Genomic DNA, 19,569 nt, shown 5'->3' with positions numbered 1-19,569 from the left:
CTCAAGGCAATGTCGGTAATATTTATACCTGTAAGGTGCCGAGATTGATGTAAGGATGGACATAGATACGTCAATAAGGATGTCATACGAACTGGTCGTTAGCACATTCTTTACTGAAGTTCTCGGTGAAATCAAAACAATGGCTGTAGGGATTTTCCCAGGTTGTCATAGGTTTGATTTGTTTTGAGAACTCCGTATGCCTTATCAGGGGCTGGAGGAACAGTGCTTGCCTAATTAGATGGCAAGCGTATGACCTAATCAGATAACGCGTTCCTGTGCCGTGGTGTGGCTTAATCAGATAACGGTTTTTGCACCATGGGATGGCTGCTAGTTAATTATTAACCAGAACAGGGTCAGGAATAGGGGGATCGATACAGAACCTATAGGAATACATCACAACATTCCTTAGGTACAAAGCTGTTGTCGCTACAGATACATGATTATCTAGCTCTTGCATGCTAATCATCGCCGCACGGCAATGTCGAAATCCTAAAACTCTTAAGAATGGCAATAAGACAATTTTCCTCATTTCATGATACAGTTTACAAAATAAAAATACATGAATGGTACTCTGGGGGGAGACATTATCACAGGGACAACATAGTAGATCGTGCGTCCAGTTGTTAATCGTAGGAAAGCTGACCAATCTGTGGAAGATATTGAATCTGAAGCGTGAAAGTAAAAAGCGCTCATAATTGTTATTTACATAGATTAAATAGAGCTGAATCTTAAAAGTTGCTAAAACCAATTGGTGCTGCTGGACAGAAGGTTTTAAGACGTCCACAGCAACCCGGTGAGATTCTAAGAGGGCTAAACACTCCTTTTTTAAATCTTTTCGTGAGATTTCTGAAATATCCAAGGGGTTCGAGAAATATTCCTCTCTCCCAATATCTTTCAAAAAGTTAAAAACATACTTCACCCAAGGTATTTTAGTAGCACCCTCCAATTTCAAAATGTCTGTTAGAACAGCTCTGTTTAAGTGTGTTGCCTCTTGAGTCCAGAGTCTGTGCCATAACAGCACTGGCTCTACTTTAATCAGATCTGAGATGTAACAGAGGCCCAGTTCAGAGTGGCAGTTAAAATTGGAGGAGCTTTTGGGGAGTGCCAATATATATTTTAAAAAGGAATTTTCAGGAACCTGAATAGGTAATGAGTTTGCAAAACCCCAGACCCCACTACCGTAGGTAGCACCTGCTACACATCTGGCTTTGTATATTTTTATCAATTCTACCGGGGGTCTGGTCCCTAATTTTCTAGAAAAGATTTTAAGAGCAGCGGTTGATCTAGTAAGCTCAAGTTTTTTTGCAGAGACAGCTTGGGACCATGTCTCATTTTGGGCAAAAAGTATCCCCAAGTAAGAAAAATGTTTAGCAAATTCGAGCTTCTGTCCCGCTATAAAAATTGGCCTCTTAGTTTTAATTTGTCTGCCACAATACATAGTGAAAGTCTTTGAAGTATTGACTTTCAGGCCTAACTCATTCATGAACCGGGAAAAGCTGTCAACCACCTGCTGTAGACCCACTTGAGTACGTGACATGAGTACAGCGTCGTCAGCGTACAAAAGTGCTGGTATTGGGCGACCACCTACAAATGGGGGATCCGAACTGTCTTTGCACAAGGCTTCTTCCAATCCATGTATGTACAAATTAAAAAGGAAGGGGGCCAAGACGCAGCCCTGTCTAACCCCACTCCTGATTGGTATTTGGTCTGTGCACTCTCCCTTAAGGCCATAGCGAACGCGGGCCGACGCGTTGCTGTAAAAACGTTTAAGATAATAAATAATATTTAGATCAACCCCTAATTTTTCCAATATCATCCACAGTTTAGAATGCACCACACAATCAAACACGGCCGAGAGATCCACGAAGGCCAGAAACAAGTTACCTTGTTTAGCCCTCGTGTATTTCCCGACCAGCATCATCAAATTCAGTCCCTGTTCTACGGTCCCCAGGCCGGAACGAAAACCATACTGAAGATCGGACAGAACGGAGTTTGCCTCCGCCCAGTCCAAAAGTCGGTCCAGAATGACTCTACCCACTATTTTAGTAAAGGAGTCCAGTAAAGAAATGGGCCTATAGCAGGCTGGGTCCTGTCTATTTCCTTTTTTATAAATCGGGACAATGAAAGATTCCATCCAGGTGGGGAGGAAGTCAGTAGCGCAACTGGCATTGAGCACCTGGACCAGAAGGGGCGCCCACAAAGATGGAATACTTTTAAATAAATCTATGGGAACCCCGTCTGGGCCAGGCGCCTTAGCGCCCTTACTTCTACTCAGGGCCTTTTCAACCTCCTCGAGAGTAAAGAAAAGGTCTTTACTCGGGGGATAGTCAGGAGAAGGGATCAAAGACCCCATATGTTCTTCACCTTCATGCTCTCCTCCCTCGTATACTCTCATAAAGTGACTAACCCAGTCTGTTTCAGGTATTGCTATATCTATTTTTGGCCCCACCTCCTCACTAAGAAAAGGGGTTCTCACTGTTTTCCAAAAGCTTGCGCTGTCGTTTCTTTTGGAAGCTAAATGAAGAGCCTCCCAGGCTTCTGACCTCAGGATATTTTTCCTGTCTCTAATGGCCATTTTGTAATCTTTCCTGAGTCTGCGGATGTCCTCTGCAGATTTAGGTTTTTTATGCAGCGCCTTTTTTAGGGCTGTATAAGCCCTAGTGCATCTGGAATCAAACCAACCTCTCTCCTTCTTCTGATTCTTCAGTTGCCTAGTCAGGGAGTTTTTAATTTCGTTCGAAATAACTAAAAAGGATGCAAGGTAAGTTTCAGGTGGTAAGTCTGTCTCTAAACATATAGCTATTTCTGAAAAACATTTTTCAACCACCTTTTTAATTGTCTCTGCCTCATTTATCCTAGCCCATTTCAGAGTATAACCATTAGTCTTACCAATTGCTAAATCGGCGGCTAAGCTGTTACCGACCCCAGCACTAGGCAACAGGATAGACACACAAAGTGTAAAATGGTCACTCAGTGCTATATCATGAACATTAAAGGAATGTATTCTATTCCCATAAGTGTTGGAAATTGTGATATAGTCTATAGTTGAAGAGCGACCTCTACCATTGAATGTTGGGGCTAATGTGGGGGCAGAGTTACACATTTCGTTTGCAAATCTTAAATCGAAATTGGCTAGCAAAATATTGAATTGTTCCCCTAAGAGATTATGTTTAAAATGGAAACGTCCCACACCATCATCTCGTGCTACACCGCACCTATTGTCCTTAATCAGTTCGCACAATTTTCTGTTAAAATCTCCCAGTATAATCAACATCAGTTTGTGGTTAAAGAGTTTCCCCTGGGTAAACAGCACTTTAGTCAATTTCCTTAAAACATTTGTGACATCCTCACAAGGAATATTATTGTATATATTAACAACGACAATTGGGATGTCTCTGGTCTGATGGAGAACCAACATTTGAAAATAAATGTCTTTGACAGGTTCAGTAATTTTCTCAAAGACCAATCTATTTGATAGATAAACACTCAGACCACCTTTCGGCCTCCCATGAGGAACAGCTACAGCTGGAGTACAGAAAGTTCTGTAGCCTATCAAATGCACAGGTTCAACACTCCATGTTTCTTGAAAGCAAAGCAAGTCCTGAGATTGAACAAAATCCATAAAAATAGAATGACCAACTTTGGATCTAATACCGGCTATATTCCAGGAAGAAATTTTAAACTCCGTTGAGCTCTTTGGTGGAATAAGCTGGGCTGCAGGAGATATCAAGGTGGAGTTGGCATACAAAGGAGGGGCCAAATGATTGCCCCCCCGCACCAAGTTATCTTCTGCTGCCAGCATCCCCACCGAGCTCCACAACATCACACGTGGTTAACATAGCTGGTAAGTTTTTCCCCCCAAGTTCATCTGCGTATTCTTCCATGCAAGAATCAGAATGTGTTACCTCGTTTAAACCTGACACTGTGGGAGTTGTTGAAATAGTCCGCAGTCAGTCAATATTTTCCAGCCCACTAAGAGTGTCATAGTAATTAAAGGTAGGAATTCCATATCTTCTGACCCACGGTTGTTCACAGTTCATAGTAGGGTAACGGTCATGGGGTATACGCCTAATAGGGGAAGAGGAGGGTAAAAGTAACCATGGGGAAAGATGTTAACAGAATGCGAATCATAAGACCCCATGGCAGCTCTTTCCAGTATTGTATGAACCAGTTCAGGGGATCGAAAAGATAGAACTACACAGTCACCCCTCAATATTTTGGTCGAAGTACCCACCCATCTAGCTCGTCTGGCCATTTTGAACTCTGAGAAAAGGTGACTTTTTAGTCCTACCCTAGATGACAAAAAATAGAGGGATTTATTTCTCATGGTTGACCAGTTTTCAGTGGTATTAAGAGGGATTGGGGGTACATTTGTTAAAACCACAGTGTAAGCTGTAGCTTCTGGAGGAAGATTTAAATTAAAGAGATTCGGTGTTCCTCCTTCCCCATGTTGAGGTCCTACAGTTCTAATTTGTAGAGGTGGTACAAGCGAAGACACATTCGGGGTTGCCGTGAATGAATCAACAGACCCCTTATCCTGAATTAAAGTATCCCCCCTTGTACCATTTTGGTCAAGCCGATCAATAGGCTTTAAAGTTAAGTGTTTAGACTTTGCTAATGCTTTAATTGGAGCTGGTGTTTTAGCTGGTATTTTAGCTGGAACTGGCACTTTAACAGAAGCCAAAGGGCCAGTTTTAGAACATGATGCATTTGGTTGAGGTAGAAAGTTAACCTCACTTGGGGTCAATTGTTTATCAAGTTTACCCTCGATATTAATTAGCCTAGATTCTATGTTCTTAACTTTTAAGTTTATAGGCTCAAAGAGGGTCATTAATAAAGTCTCCATTCTCTCCCAAAAAGATTAATCATTTGAGTCCCTATTAGTAGTATGAAGAGGGGTTGTCGCTGGGTGATCATTCATCTCACTCCCTATGCTCCTATTTAAATGTTCCATACTTTTAATTCTTTTAAGTTTAGTATTCATTTTGTTGTTTTTATTTAACTTGCTAGATTGCCTTTCTCTGGCAATATGTTTTTGTTTATATCTAGCCTTCTGCCCTCTAGTTCTAATACAGGGGCTGTCACTAATATTTAAGATAGGGATTGGGCTTCCTAAAGTATCTTGACCCTCATTGTCTGGGGCTTCCTCATTTGGGGGAGTGGAATCACCAATCTCGTTACTAGGAGATAGGGAGGGAGTCATGGATAGCCTTACGGTTAAAGGTAATAAATCATTAACATCCGTGGAATCCCTGCAAGACCTCTCTATTATTGGGGTTATACTAGTTCTTCTAGGCAAAGCTGCAAAGGAGGGAGCTAATAAGGAGTCGTGGGAATTAGTAGTCATCATTCTCATATTTGAATTGGCTAAGGGGGGAAGAGAACCGGATGGCAGGGAAAAACGCCTTTCAGTGCTTTCAATAGCTGAAGCAACCACCCCAATCGTCTGCTGCAGCATTCGGTCTATGCTGTCAGAGTAGGTAGGGGAGGGTTAACAGCAGTTTTATCCTTAACGGTGTTCACCATGTTTACTGAGCAGAGGATCCAATGAATTTAAAAGAATAGTACACGAGCAAAGTGCACTATATTAACACACTAAATACATATATATTACACTGATTGCAATAATGGAATAAAGATAGAACAATAAACTAATAAGATTAATAGTGTTTACAGACCACAGGCTAAAAAACTGGAAAGGGGGTGGCCCAGCCCAGCCTTGGTCGGCCCCGGACGGCCACAGACGGCCCGCCCTCTGCCCGGGCTCAGCCCAGCGACCGCCTGCGCGCGTCCCGCGAGGTGGTAGAAGCGACGCCCTTTTCAAGCGCCTCGGGGCGCGTTTGGGGGCGTGGCCAGCTGAAGGCTCCTGGTTGTTGTGGTGCTACTTTTCCCCCGCTCTGCGGCTGCGCCTGGTAATGTGCGGCGCTTGCGGTGGGGGGGAACGGCAACAGGGCAGCAAAGCAGCGTGGCGATAGAACTATGCCCCGGGAGAGAAAGCAGCGTAGCAAGGGGCTCGTCGAGCAAGGCATCAGCAAAGAGTCCACAGCGTCCTGGTAAGACTGGCAACCCACTCGCCAGTAGGAGCGACGCCCTTTTCAAGCGCCTCCGGGCGCGTTTGGTGGCGTGGCCAGCTGAAGGCTCCTGGTTGTTGTGGTGCTACGTTCCCCCCACTCTGCGGCTGCGCCTGGTAATGTGCGGCGCTTGCGGCGGGGGGGAACGGCAACAGGGCAGCAAAGCAGCGTGGCGATAGAACTATGCCCCGGGAGAGAAAGCAGCGTAGCAAGGGGCTCATCGAGCAAGGCGTCAGCAAAGAGTCCACAGCGTCCTGGTAAGTCTGGCAACCCACTTGCCAGTGGGAGCGACGCCCTTTTCAAGCGCCTCCGGGCGCGTTTGGGGGCGTGTCCAGCTGAAGGCTCCTGGTTGTTGTGGTGCTACGTTCCCCCCGCTCTGCGGCTGCGCCTGGTAACGTGCGGCGCTTGCGGCGGGGGGGAACGGCAACAGGGCAGCAAAGCAGCGTGGCGATAGAACTATGCCCCGGGAGAGAAAGCAGCGTAGCAAGGGGCTCGTCAAGCAAGGCGTCAGCAAAGAGTCCACAGCGTCCTGGTAAGTCTGGCAACCCACTCGCCAGTAGGAGCGACGCCCTTTTCAAGCGCCTCCGGGCGCGTTTGGGGGCGTGTCCAGCTGAAGGCTCCTGGTTGTTGTGGTGCTACGTTCCCCCCGCTCTGCGGCTGCGCCTGGTAACGTGCGGCGCTTGCGGCAGGGGGGAACGGCAACAGGGCAGCAAAGCAGCGTGGCGATAGAACTATGCCCCGGGAGAGAAAGCAGCGTAGCAAGGGGATCGTCGAGCAAGGCGTCAGCAAAGAGTCCACAGCGTCCTGGTAAGTCTGGCAACCCACTCGCCAGTAGGAGCGACGCCCTTTTCAAGCGCCTCCGGGCACGTTTGGGGGCGTGGCCAGCTGAAGGCTCCTGGTTGTTGTGGTGCTATGTTCCCCCCACTCTGCAGCTGCGCCTGGTAACGTGCGGCGCTTGCGGTGGGGGGGAACGGCAACAGGGCAGCAAAGCAGCGTGGCAATAGAACTATGCCCCGGGAGAGAAAGCAGCGTAGCAAGGGGCTCGTCGAGCAAGGCGTCAGCAAAGAGTCCACAGCATCCTGGTAAGTCTGCCAACCCACTCGCCAGCAGGAGCGACGCCCTTTTCAAGCGCCTCCGGGCGCGTTTGGGGGCGTGGCCAGCTGAAGGCTCCTGGTTGTTGTGGTGCTACGTTCCCCCCGCTCTGCGGCTGCGACTTGTAACGTGCGGCGCTTGCGGCGGGGGGGAACGGCAACAGGGCAGCAAAGCAGCGTGGCGATAGAACTATGCCCCGGGAGAGAAAGCAGCGTAGCAAGGGGCTCGTCGAACAAAGGCGTCAGCAAAGAGTCCACAGCGTCCTGGTAAGTCTGGCAACCCACTCACCAGTAGGAGCGACGCCCTTTTCAAACGCCTCCGGGCGCGTTCGGGGGCGGCCAGCTGAAGGCTCCTGGTTGTTGTGGTGCTACGTTCCCCCCGCTCTGCGGCTGCGCCTGGTAACGTGCGGCACTTGCGGGGTGGGGGAACGGCAACAGGGCAGCAAAGCAGCGTGGCGATAGAACTATGCCCCGGGAGAGAAAGCAGCGTAGCAAGGGGCTCGTCGAGCAAGGTGTCAGCAAAGAGTCCACAGCGACCTGGTAAGTCTGGCAACCCACTCGCCAGTAGGAACGACGCCCTTTTCAAGCGCCTCCGGGCGTGTTTGGGGGCGTGGCCAGCTGAAGGCTCCTGGTTGTTGTGGTGCTACGTTCCCCCCTGCTCTGCGGCTGCTCCTGGTAACGTGCGGCGCTTGCGGCGGGGGGGAACAGCAACAAGGCAGCAAAGCAGCGTGGCGATAGAACTATGCCCCGGGAGAGAAAGCAGCGTAGCAAGGGGCTCGTCGAGCAAGGCGTCAGCAAAGAGTCCACAGCGTCCTGGTAAGTCTGGCAACCCACTCGCCAGTAGGAGCGACGCCCTTTTCAAGCGCCTCCGGGCGCGTTTGGGGGCGTGGCCAGCTGAAGGCTCCTGGTTGTTGTGGTGCTACGTTCCCCCGCTCTGCGGCTGCGCCTGGTAACGTGCGGCGCTTGCGGCGGGGGGAACAGCAACAGGGCAGCAAAGCAGCGTGGCGATAGAACTATGCCCCGGGAGAGAAAGCAGCGTAGCAAGGGGCTCATCGAGCAAGGCGTCAGCAAAGAGTCCACAGCGTCCTGGTAAGTCTGGCAACCCACTCGCCAGTAGGAGCGACGCCCTTTTCAAGCGCCTCCGGGCGCGTTTGGGGGCGTGGCCAGCTGAATGCTCCTGGTTGTTGTGGTGCTACGTTCCCCCCGCTCTTCGGCCGCGCCTGGTAACGTGCGGCGCTTGCGGCGGGGGGGAACGGCAACAGGGCAGCAATGCAGCGTGGCGATAGAACTATGCCCCGGGAGAGAAAGCAGCATAGCAAGGGGCTCATCGGGCAAGGCGTCAGCAAAGAGTCCACAGCGTCCTGGTAAGTCTGGCAACCCACTCGCCAGTAGGAGCGACGCCCTTTTCAAGCGCCTCCGGGCGCGTTTGGGGGTGTGGCCAGCTGAATGCTCCTGGTTGTTGTGGTGCTACGTTCCCCCCGCTCTTCGGCTGCGCCTGGTAACGTGCGGCGCTTGCGGCGGGGGGGAACGGCAACAGGGCAGCAATGCAGCGTGGCGATAGAACTATGCCCCGGGAGAGAAAGCAGCGTAGCAAGGGGCTCGTCGAGCAAAGCGTCAGCAAAGAGTCCACAGCATCCTGGTAAGTCTGGCAACCCTGACTCCAGACTCAATAGATCAGGAATTTGTAAAGGTTTATTCCATTAAGAGGATCCCATCCACAAACTGGGATTTGCAGCTTCAACCGCTACACGGTTTCAAGTAACAACCACTATGACATATAAACATTCTAACATAGATCTTAATTGGAGCATACAAGATCAAGGGTTGGTAATGAAAGTACATTACCATAGAGAGGAAACTACAGGATAACACACTCCCGTTTTATTTTTGTATAGCTGCTCGCTGTTTCTAAGAAGCCCCATTTTTCGTAACCCGTCTCTCATTATGGGGACCAACTGAGTTAGCCATTTTTTAAGTAGAAGGGACTGAGCCACGGCTGTTGCTATATACACTAATTTTATGCATTTATTAGATAGACCTCATGCTGGATCATACCCTAAACCTGTCAGCCAGATGCTTGGGGTAAGACAAAGCTGCCATTTAGTCTCGAGGTACAGGAATATTTCATTCCAGAATCCTTGAAAGAATGAACAGTGACTGATTACGTGCCCCCAATTGGTGACCGACCCATTAAAGCATCTAAAACAGTGGCCTGGGAGACTTGGGTTGATTTGTGTTAAAAAAGACACAGAGGTCTGTATAACAACCATATGCTGAAGAAAAGCATTCAGCACCAATTAGCCCCTCTCATCACACTCAAACTCAATATATTAACTTCCTCCTACATCTTATTTGTCAAATTCCAAATCTTCATATTTTCCGCATTTTTGTATAGCTTATTGGGTAAGGTTGGAACCTCTAATAGAGGCAAGCAGTCTATTTCATTCACTTGGCCTTTCATATACACCATCCTCAACTAATGAGGAGACCACCTTTCTACTACCCAGAACCTGATCTAGATCTAAGTTAGTAAACATTTTATTCAATATTCTAAATGAGCCCAGAAGGAGACAATCACATTGAATTAACTGACAAATTCTGCTATATTTAGACATCTCACTCCAGGAGAAAGTCTGATAGTTTTATGAACCCCACTTTCATCCATCTTTGGACAATTTAGGTTGCAATATTACTGCTGGGTTGAATAGCAATTTCGGCCAGGGGTGTCGCTACGTTAATATAGGGAATGGAATATCTCCTCTAAAGGTCTCCACACTTCCATAGAAAGCAGCTCTTATATCGAACTTTTTTAGGTGACTTTACAGACTTTAATACATTTAATTATTTATTTGAAAAAAGTTTTATATAGCGCAAACATGACCTGAGAGGGTATCAGAGTGCTTTACAGAGATTGCACACGTTAGGAGACAAGTGAGGCAAAACAGCAACATGTTCATAACATATACAGGCAGTTCCAAAGTAATAGAGCAGATCAGTATAACGTAACTTCAAAATAGCATAAGTAAGCAAAAGAACATGGGTTTAGAATACAGCAAAATGATCAGGAAAGATAACGGATGTAAAGAAGGCCATTAGGCTAGGAGGTCCTAACAGAGCTAGTTTGACAAGACAGTAGGCACAAAAGTATTCATGAGTAAGCTTCCACTTCCTTTTTGAAGGACACTGTTGAAGTATTCAATCTGGTTTCCCTAGGCAGTGATACTCTTTTAAAATCAGTTGCATATAATAATGTGTAAAAATACCCTTGTGAAGCTTTGAATTAAACTTGGAATTAGACTGTGCAAAGTAAGCAAAATAGTAATCTTTAAGATTAGGAAGCGCCAACCCACCAAGTTCCCGCCATTCATATAAAGTGCTTAATGCTGTTCTCTCGTTTCTTTTTGCCAAATAAATGATGTAAACATAGACTCTACAGATTTAAAAACAGAGGCAGTTAAAACACATGAGATAGCCGAAAACAGAACATTAAACAATTGAAGGATCAACATTTGAATCAGTGAAACTCTCCCTAGAATAAACAATGGGAGACAATTTCACAGTGAAAATAAATCTTGTACTTTTAAAAGGACAGGAGAAAAATTAAGATCATATAGGTCCTTAATCCTTGATGAATACATGATACCCAGATATCGCTTTGGCTGCGGGTTAACACGTGAAACAATATCGGGTACAAAATGTCAGGATTGCACATGCACAATATTATTTCTGTTTTCTACTTGTTAATTCTACACCCTTCTAATTTCTCATATTGTGCAAAGATTTCGAAAACTTTTCCTGGGCATCCTTACTACTGCTCAGAATTAACATATTATCATCTCATATAATTTTATCTTCCGCTTCTGAGGCAGAGGGGGACAGTTGCAGCCATTTTGTCTGATTGCTACAGCTAATGGCTCAATAAAGGAGGAGATAAAAATGTGGTATAGCAGGCACCCCTGCCGGGTTCCATGCAAGGCTTGTATTTGCCCCACTTCTATTGCGTTAATATAAATACTAGCTACTGGATTGCGGTACATCTGATATATCAACACTGTGATTTGGGAAGGGATACCAAATCTAGTCAAAGTGCTAAATAAAGTTTCCCAGACCACGAGGTTGAATGTTACCTCTGCATCGATTAGAAGCACCAGAGCTAGTATATCGTTCCCTGTAAAATAGTCCAGACTTTCCACTGTATTTTTGTCCCTAACTGTCGCCTGGGTAAAAAAACATTCTGATCTGAATGGATTAACTTTGAAGCTATTAAATTATATCTGTTGGCCAATAGTTTCATAATGGTTTTATAATAAGTATTTTATAGTATAAATGGACAATCTGAGCTTCGATCCACAGTGTCCTTTTCTTTCTTGAAAAAACTCACAACATTCCCCTAAAAAAGAAGATGGTATAGAACCCCCTGTAGCATTGAGCTGGCGATCAGTGAGAGGTAACCAGCTAACACATCTGCAAAAAATCAAAAAAAATTCTGCCAGAAATCCATCCGGCCCAAAGGCTTTACAATTCGGGAGATTCTTAATACCTTCGGTCAATTCTTATTTAGAGAAGGGCGTGAGATCTTAAACCGCTCATCTCTAGTTAATCTTGGAATATTGCAATCCTCTGAGAACCTGCCAAGGGATTCGGTATCTGCTAACCGATTTTGTGTGTAGATTCGTTTATAGTAATCCAACTATGAATGTGATTTCTCCATGACGAACATGGCCACTGTTACATGCTGCCAAATGCTCTTAAAACTTTTGTCAGGTCCAAGACCTAACAATATCTTTTGCTTTACCCCTGCAAAAGAGATCCAGTGTGCAGTGATGCACATGTAATCAGTCAGATGACAGCTGGTCCATATGTCGGTCATCAGGTGCATGGTATGAACAACACTTTGCTGCAAAGCTTGTCCATCCAACTGCAGCACATCATTATGCAGCACTGGAACAGCAACTCTGGCAAAATAGGTCCTACTTGGTACCTTCCATTTTGGACAGATGGCAGCCACAATTCTAAGAATCCCACTCCTTCCACAAAAGAAAAATGAAGGAGGTCCAGCACTAACATATCTGACTGTTTACCATTGTACAAACAGGTGATTGGGTTGTATCACTTGTAGGGCCCCTCCTGTCTATACATGCTTGTAAAACTAGCCTGGATTTTATTATTTCATTATTTTCTTGGGCACTGACATAGAAGTAGATGCTAATTGTAGACTCAATGTGCGTCATGGTGGTGGGACAGTCACTTCAGACTGTGGTGTCTCTCTCTCTCACTCTGAATCTTCTTGAGCAATTGTGAAGTTGCTGAGGTGGGTGAATCTGCAGACATACAGCTGGGGACAGGGATGCTTTGCATCCCTCATCATTTCCTTTCACCATGATTCTACTTGTAGCTGATGTTTCCTGGCTCTCCCCACCACCAAGTTCAGCAATTTTTTTAAGGTGCTCATCCCACTTGAGTGTGTGGTGTTTTCTCATATGGGTCATGTGGCCTCCAGTACCATAATGTGTACCAGGCTTTCCTCGATGAGCATTTGTATGGCAAATGGTGTGTACTGCAAAGTGCTCCCCCTATTTGCTAACTGTAAAAAAGTTCCAAACTGGGGAGAAGGTATTTTTTATTGTGCCACTGCAAGAAAAACTGGAGATAGTTGGGCATGTCGTTGATTGTCTCTCTGCTTCTCCTAAGGCAGGTGTTGGTGCAGGTCTCAGCTGGGGCTTTGCAAATATGGGAGCTGGTGCAGTGCTACTTGTGCCACATTCTTCAGAGCTGGTTCAATAGCAATGTCAGATTCCTCTATGTCTCTTTCCACCATGACTACCTTGTCATCGTCATTCTCCTGTTCATCCCCTTCCCTAAGTCTAAGTCTTTCGGGAACTTTTCTTTTCCCTTGCTTTTCCTGTTGTGTCGTTTTGTCTGTTGAGGTCCACTACATGTCCCTCTCATCATCATCGTCAGAAGTGATGCTTGGAAAAGACCCAGAGAAGTACCCTTCCTTTTCTTGCTCGAGATCTGGGAGCCAATGTTTCTAAAATAGGAGGTTCAACGTCTTACTTGGAAGGAAGATCAACTTCCTGTTCTGCTCCAACATCAGGCAAATGTACTATTACTGACAGTGGCTGCTGTCCACTTTCCTCGTTTCTTGTTTCTTGAAACAATTGTATAACACTTTGATAAAGGGACAAATCCAAATCAACATCACTATTTGTCAGTGTTGACATGATTGCACTGGATGCCTCACTGAAAGACGTGGTCTTGGGCTTAGGTTGGGGGTGGTGCTATTGATGCAGGATTTCTGCTCTCAGCTTGCTTGCCAGAGGCAGTGAAGGCAGGCACAACTTTGCCAAAAAAGGTTGCGGTCAGAACGCCAGTGGTGGAAATCTGCTTCTCCTCCACCTCACAAGCCACTTTCTTGGCAGCACCTTACTTTGGGGCGATCTTTAATCTGTCAATTGGCAGTGGCACTTAGCTTCACAAGCTGAAGAGATGACTGTGTTGCATAGTCAATCACAAGTCATGTCGTACATAGGCCTTCTGTCACAGTACTGTGGGTGATGTCTCTTCTCTTGTATATCTAAAAGTAAACAAGCAAGTAGAACATCAGTGAAAAGTGGCATTGTTGCAGTTCAAGTAGTAGTACAAACAAACAATATCATTTAGTGTGGTTACTCTAGTTATTCTAAATAATTAACAATGCGGTCTAACTATCCATTCATAAAACCACTACAACATAAACTTTCATTGTGTGCAGTACACTCAGGAAGGATCAGAAAGAGAAACAACAACATATAGATGTAACAATTTTTTTATGTGCATCATGTTGGGATGTGGCACTCAGGGAGGTGCAGGTGACAATGGAATAATCCTTAAACAATGAATGCTATTGTGCAGTGTACCTAAGCAGACATGTCAGATGTTAGGAAAATGTAAAACAAATTGAGATCAGAATTAAAAATAAATAAAAACAAGAACAATTTAAAAAGAACAAAAAAACTACTATTTGAAAAAATACAAATAAAAATATAAAACTGAAAAAATGTAAAATGAAATAAAAATATATATAGATTTTTAAATAAAGAAAGAAAAGAATGTCAGTTAAAAAAATAACAATATATATATTTGTCCAAAAATACATTTTCTTTTAAATGCCAATACATTTTTTTACATTGATAAAAAAAATAAAACATTTAAAAATAACAGTAAAAAATAAAAATTAAAATATTCAACATAAGTTAAAATATACGCCAGCATATTAATTTATTAAACTGCTATCATTGTCAACCATCCATTCAAGCCTCTGGCAAAGGGCCACACTGCCTCGACACACAAAATGGCTGCCAGCCAGTGGCACATGGTCATCAAAAACAACTAACACTGAGCAGGGAGGCATCACCACAACCAAAGAAGACATGCAGGCCTATGGCAAAGCACACCGGCTGGTTACACAAAATGGTCGCCAGCCACATAATCAAAACAACAGCAACCAGCAAGAAGGCATTGACACAACCAAAGAAGACATCCAGGCCTATGGCAAAGCACACCAGCTGGCTACATAAAATGGTCACCAGCCACATGGTCAGATCAACAGCAACCAGCAAGAAGTTATGGCCACAAACACAGAAGACATGCAGGCCTAAGGGGAAAGCGCTCTGGCTGGCTACACAAAATTTCCACCGGCCACATGGTCACAACAACAAGCAGGAAACCTGGAGAACGAAGAACACATGCAGGCCTATGGACCGTGACTATACAAAATGGCCCCTGACCACATAGCATGTGTAACATGAAAGGCAAATAGTGGCCTATGGCTAACACACATACTGTCCAGACAAATGAGACATGGTAACACAGAGAACACAGCATTAATTCAGCAATGCCAAAAACGAAAATTAACAGGGCTAAAAAAAATTCAACAACACACTTCCTTCAAAGCCATTACCCCAGCTAAACACTGTTTGCAGGGGGAAAAAGTGAAATATCACAGAAAAAATACATTTTGTATTTTTTTTTTGTGTAATTTTTTTTATTTGTATTTTATGGAGAAACAGAGAAAATAATACAAGCGACAGTCCCGTAGTGCTTCCCACATAGGGGGTAATGAAGAGGCAAACAGCATATTGTAATCATTATAAAAGGTACCACAGTGCAATTTGAAAGATCAGCCTCTGATGTCAATCAAAGTCAATCCCTCCTCCGAATCCGGGAGTGGTAGAGGCTCTGCCAAGAAGGGGTACCGGAAGCAAGGCGAGTGATGCATTGCAGGAGATGTTTGAAGCCTCCAGATGCCTTGAGGACGTCGCAACAATTAACATAACTACCATACCCCACCCAACCCCCCTCCCTGCCCACCCCCCAGGTGGTGGTGACATTGTATGCATTCATTCCTTCATTCATACGGCCATGGTTATATCTGGAAGAGGTGAAGTGCGCGCAGTGAGGATGGACAAACTGCTGATGGTAGCCCCCGTGAGAGAAAGCGGACCAGGGGACCCCATCGAAACATGAAGTTCTTGAAGGCACCTAGAAAGATGTCCGCCACTCGTTCCACACTCAATAGTCTCCATAGTCTCGCGTGCAACAAGGATATCGCCGGGCATCTGGCTTCTTCCAGGCTGCTGCTAGGGTGAGTTTGGCACCTCCAAGGCAGAGCCACAAGATTTGTTTGTCAGCTCTGGTTTGACGTTCGAGAGCTGGGTCCCGGAGACCCAGCAGGACGTGGGCTATGGAGTCAGCCACCAGGTATCCGAGAATGTCTTTGATGTGGGACAAAATCTCTTCCCAATATGGGCGGATGATCGGGCAGTCCCACCAGATGTGGCGGATGTCACCTAAGAGACCACAGCCCCTCCAACACCGGTCCGAGGAGGCTGGGAATATGCGATGTAACTTGGACGGGTACAAGTACCAATCCATAAGTGTCTTGAGATGGGCTTCTCGTAGGTCTACTGAGTGGTTGTGCGTCGTAATGTCGCGCCAAAGACCCGACCATTCCTCATCCGTAATATCTCTCCCAAGAAGTTCCTCCCAGTGCCCCATATAACGGGGACGGGGTGCCACAGCAGTGGTAAGTAGCAGATTATAAAAGAAGGAGATAGCACCTCTCATAGTGTTAGTTCGGAGGATAAAGGCCTCAAACGGGGACAGGGGTCTAGTGGCTGCGTCGCCTACCCCCGAGGAGGTAGCCCAGTGGAGAAGCTGGAGGTGGTGAAACCGCTCAGTGGCCGGGACGCCATAGTCCCTCATGCAGTTTGCAAAGGTGAGTGGTGCAGATCCATGAAACAGGTGCGTAAGGGCCCTACAGCCCCCTTCTCTCCACAGTTGAAAGGGGCCCTCCTGCAACGCCAGCGGGAAGGCCGGATTGAAGTGTATCGGTGTAAAGGGGGAGGGAAACGTAGTCCAGCGATCATCACTAGAGACTGTGTCCCATACTTTCAGTACCGTGCTCGTGGGTGTACTGATGTAAGCATTCCTGGGCCTGTCCACCCTGGGTTTCCAAGCCAGGTCCCAGATGGACCTCCCTGCGACACTCCTGTCCATGTGCAGCCCGTGTTTTTCTGAGAGTTGTTGGGACTATTCCACCAGCACGCGTAATTGCGCAGCTTTGTAATAGAGGTGCATATCGGGGAAACCCACCCCCCCTCCTTCCGCGGCCGCCTCAGAGTAGCATAGGAGAAACGCGCTTGACCTCCCTGCCAGGTGAAGCGCAGCATCAAGGTCTTGAGGCACCGGAAGAAGTCCATATCTATCGGGATGGGAAGAGCCTGGAAGAGGTATAAAAATTTGGGAAGGAGGACCATCTTTAGAGCGTGGATTCTACCCAGCCACGAGATGTACTTCGGTTTCCAACAATCTAAGTCTGCTCGCACCGAAGCCAGAAACGGGGGGTAGTTCGCGGAGAACAACTTCCCTATGGAAGGCGTTAGCCGAACTCCTAGGTATAGGAGAGAGGTGGTCGCCCAAGACAGAGGGGTCAGTAGCCGCACTCGTTCCACCTCTGCAGGAGGATGTGTGAGATTGAGGATATACGATTTATCAAAGTTGACTTTGAAACCGGCCACCCCCTCGAAGCGACAGAGGACCGCTTGGACGTGCGGGAGTGAGTGCGCCGGGTCCCTAACGGATAACAAAACGTCATCCGCAAACAGGGAGATTTTGACTTGCTCACCGGTAAAGGGGAGACCCTGGATCCCCTCATGCTCCCTCACTGCCAGCGCTAACGGCTCAATGCTCAGCGCGAAGAGAAGGGGGAGAAGGGACAGCCCTGTCGGGTACCGCGGGAGTGCGAAAAGAAGGTGGATAGGTGTCCATTAACCGTCACTCTAGAGCGGGGATCGCTGTATTTTGCCCGTATAATTGTTATAAACTTATCCGAAAAACCAAAGGCGGCCAGGGTGTGGAATAGAAACCCCCAGTCCACGCGGTCGAAGGCCTTTTCGGCGTCAAGGCCCACCAGCACTGCTGGTATATGAAACCTATTGGCTTTTTCTATCAGGTGGACCACTCGCCTCATATTATCATGGGTCTGTCGGCCCTTGATGAAGCCGGACTGGTCCGGATGGATGAGGACCGGCATTAAGTCCTGGAGCCTACGTGCAATGATAGAAGAGTATAACTTAGCATCTATATTGAGGAGGGCTATCGGGCGATATGAAGAGCATTTGGATGGGTCTTTCCCCATCTTAGGAATAACAGAAATCACCGCCTCAGCCATAGATCCGAAGTCCTCCCAGTCGACGCCATTTCATTAAAGTGGGAGACCAGATAGTCACACACCTCTCTCGCGAACGTCTGATAGAAAAGGGCGGTATAGCCATCAGGACCCGGCGCCTTATGGAGTTTCAGGGCTTTGATGGCGTCCAGCACCTCCGTTCTAGAGATGGGGGCAGTCAAGAGATCATTCTGTTCTGTAGAAACCTGGGGTATCGGGAGCTCCGCCAGATAACTCGTCTGATCCTCAGGATCAAGGGCATCCCCCGAGTAGAGTTCGGCATAAAAGCGGCCAAAGAGGGCCGCCTTATCCTCATCCCGGTGCTGCAGGTCACCTGACGAGTCTCGGATTCCTCCGATGTATTCCCTCTCCCTCTTGTCCCAAAGCTGGCGGGCCAAGTGTCGTCCCACCTTGTTCCCCTGAGAGTACGAGAGGTGCCGGAGCCTTAGTAGGGTGAATTCCGCCCGATTATTGTAATGGGCCTTTAGTTTCCCCCTAACCGCTGTCAGTGGGCGAATGGTCAGTCGAGACGGGCGGAGTTTGTACGCTTGTTCCAAAGCGGCGAGTTCCGCCTCCAACCCTTCCCGCTCCTTCCTCCTCAGTTTGTTAAGGCGAGCATTGAGGGCCAGGCAAGTGCCCCGTAGCGAGGCCTTGCAAGCATCCCACGTGGTGAACACAGACGTGTCCGAGATGGGATTAAGGGACAGGAAGTCCCGAATGGCCTTTCGAAGTTCCCTGCATGATGTGTCGTCCCGGATGAGCGCGGCTGGAAAGTACCACTTGCGAAGGTTGTCACCTTTCGCCGCCCAGTGTATCTCAAGGACTAGCAAGCTATGATCAGACACAGACAGTGGAAAAATGCTGGAGTCGCGGACATCTCCCCTGAGGGCCTGGCTCAAAAAGATATGGTCTAGGCGGGAATAGGAATGGTGGACATGAGAGAAGAAGGTGTAATCCCGGGACTGGGAATGCAGGGAGAGCCGTCAATCAGGCCCAATTCACCCACCAGTCGCTGCGTTTCAGTAGAAAACAGGCCAGTGTCGGATCTCTGAGTACAGGAGCTATCTAGGTCCCTGTCCCAAACCAAATAAAGTCACCTAGCAAAAACAAGTGCCCCTCTACAAAGTCCCCCACCCTATGCAGCAGATCTTGGAGAAAGCTATTTTGACCCGCATTGGGGACATACACCACCACAAAAGTGCAGAGCCTACCATGCAATAGCCCCTTGACCATCAGCCAGCGGCCTTCCCTATTGCAGCTCACCCCCATTGGCTGGAAGTGGAGGGACGCACGGAATAAAAGGGCCACCCCCCTGTGTTTAGTGGAGGCAGAGGACCTGTAAATGAGGGGGAAGTGTCTGTGCTTAAGGCGTAGCTCATCCCTGCGCGCTAAATGGGTCTCCTGGAGGCCCACCACATCCAGTTGGTGATCATTTAAGTATTTCCAAATTTTCTGGCGTTTCTGCGGGGAGTTCAGACCTTTCGCATTCCAAGTACCAATACTAACTGGCATTGCAAAACATTAATTCCAATCTCACAGCCATCGCCTTGTCGATGAACCCCAACATTCCTCCGACCTCCCATGTCTGAACCCCCCCTGCACTCCATCCCCACCACCCCTCTCGCTAGGCTGCCACGCCCCCTCTCTGAGCAACATCCAGAACCAGTCCCCAGGCTGCACCGGAGGTCCTGCCAAC

The sequence above is a fragment of the Lissotriton helveticus genome, chromosome 5_1, assembly GCF_964261635.1.
Source record: "Lissotriton helveticus chromosome 5_1, aLisHel1.1, whole genome shotgun sequence".
NCBI classification, from domain to species: Eukaryota; Metazoa; Chordata; class Amphibia; order Caudata; family Salamandridae; genus Lissotriton; species Lissotriton helveticus.
The sequence above is the reverse complement of the archived record's forward strand: the minus strand, read 5'-3'. Positions refer to the sequence as shown.